Source organism: Salvelinus sp. IW2-2015, unplaced genomic scaffold (genome assembly GCF_002910315.2).
Source record: "Salvelinus sp. IW2-2015 unplaced genomic scaffold, ASM291031v2 Un_scaffold1930, whole genome shotgun sequence".
In the NCBI taxonomy this organism is placed as follows: Eukaryota; Metazoa; Chordata; class Actinopteri; order Salmoniformes; family Salmonidae; genus Salvelinus; species Salvelinus sp. IW2-2015.
In genome coordinates, this window is record NW_019943288.1 from 149991 (window position 1) to 151784 (window position 1794).

At 48.1% G+C, this 1794-nt stretch overlaps 1 long non-coding RNA gene across 1 annotated transcript in view; it reads right to left on the reverse strand.

The window, feature by feature from the left end:
* The window catches only part of LOC112072444 (uncharacterized), an 11081-nt gene extending 9293 nt beyond the window's left edge, over positions 1 to 1788 (reverse strand). The window contains exon 1 of the long non-coding RNA XR_011476202.1: positions 544 to 1788. This is a non-coding gene — a long non-coding RNA (uncharacterized lncRNA). The remainder of the gene's footprint in view (positions 1 to 543) is intronic.
* Positions 1789 to 1794: the final 6 nt, after the last annotated feature.

The window sequence follows — 1794 nt, forward strand, 5'->3', positions numbered from 1 at the left end:
GACTTCCACACCAACACTTAAATATGGAGGCACTTGCTTTAGGTCTGAAAATATATTGTTGGCCTCATATCAACGTACGTATCACAATATATTTTAATGAGGAAAGAAAAGAAAACAGTATATAATATTACAAATATTCTCCGTACTCTAACCCCACAACACCTCCCCATAGCTGAAAATGACTTGTTCAAGACCAAGCTATGCTCTTTCCCCCCTCAAAAGTTAACTTTTCAACAACCAATCAAAATGCTCATTCTGGTTGCCGAGGGTGCCTTCCTTCCACCACATTGGTCCGTGATAGACTAAAAGATGATTTGGGGAGTGGGTCCCTGCCTGTGAACACTGCAAAGCTGAAAGAATGTATGAACGCACGCACACACGCACGCACACACACACATACGATCTGAGTGGAGTTGACAGAGGCAGGACCAACCACCGAGACAAACAAGATATATTCTATAGAGTGATCAAAGTGTATGGAGACAAAACCAACAGAAAGAGCAGACGGTCAAGAGTAAGAAAGAAAGGAGAAGGGAGGAAGACCTGAAAGGGAACTTTGTGAGGGTGACGGAGGAGGAGTGGTGAAGGAGGAGGAAGAGGAGGGTGGAGAGGAGGCCGGTGGGGGGTGTATATGTGACCCAGCGACCAACGGCTAGAGGGGTACATGATGACCTATAGGGGGAGGAACACAGAGGTCACAGAGGTCAACGGGGGCCTGCTCGGCAACAGCACGGCAACGACACAAACCGTATGGTAACAGTTCGGTAACGCCATAGTAACACAACTGCAATGATGGTAACACCAGGGACACACCAAAGGAACACTTCATGCAGGCAAAAGAACACACATACACACACACACAAGGATGCGGTAGAGAAAGGAGGACAAGACAGAGGAAGATTTAAAAACTAAGCCGTATCTGTCTTACCAGGAGAGGAGGAGAGGAGGAGAGTAGGAGAAGAGTAGGAGAGTAGGAGGAGAGAAGAGAGAAGGAGATAAGAAGGAGAGGAGGAGAAGAGTAGGAGAGGAGGAGAAGAGTAGGAGAGGAGGAGATAAGGAGGAGAGAAGGAGAGAAGGAGATAAGAAGGAGAGGAGGAGATAAGAGGAGGAGAGAAGGAGGAGGAGAAGAGTAGGAGGAGGTGGAGAGAAGGAGAGGAGGAGAAGAGTAGGAGAGGAGGTGGAGAGAATGAGAGAAGGAGGAGGAACAGTAATCCACGGGTTTACACAGACATAGAAGTGCTGCAAAATAATGACTGTGAACAGCTGCTGGTGGGAATATTAAGTGAATCCTGCAGCATGCTTCACTGTAGTTCCCTCCGCAGTACTACACAGGCCATTAACTACATTACCCACACACACACACAACACAAACACACGCGCACACACACATGCAGGCATATACTCAAAAGCATACACACAGCCTCACTTTCAAGGCAGGCGGTTAATGGTTAATGTAACAGCAGCGGAGTCATGCCATCGTCCATTATCTCTGTGAATGGCCTATGAATATGAACACGCACGCACGCACGCACGCACGCACGCACGCACGCACGCACGCACGCACGCACAGATGAGACAGAGGGAAAGAAAACCTCACATCTCCAACCCACTAGATAAGACTATTACAATTTTAGATAGCAGCACTACTATGACTACATATATTATATGACCTCCAACAGCACAGAGAGAGTGACAAAGCTGTTCCCTGTCACTTTATCTGTCCCCTGACTCACCCCACCTGTCCCCTGACTCACCTCACCTGTCCCCTGACTCGCCTCACCTGTCTCCTGACTC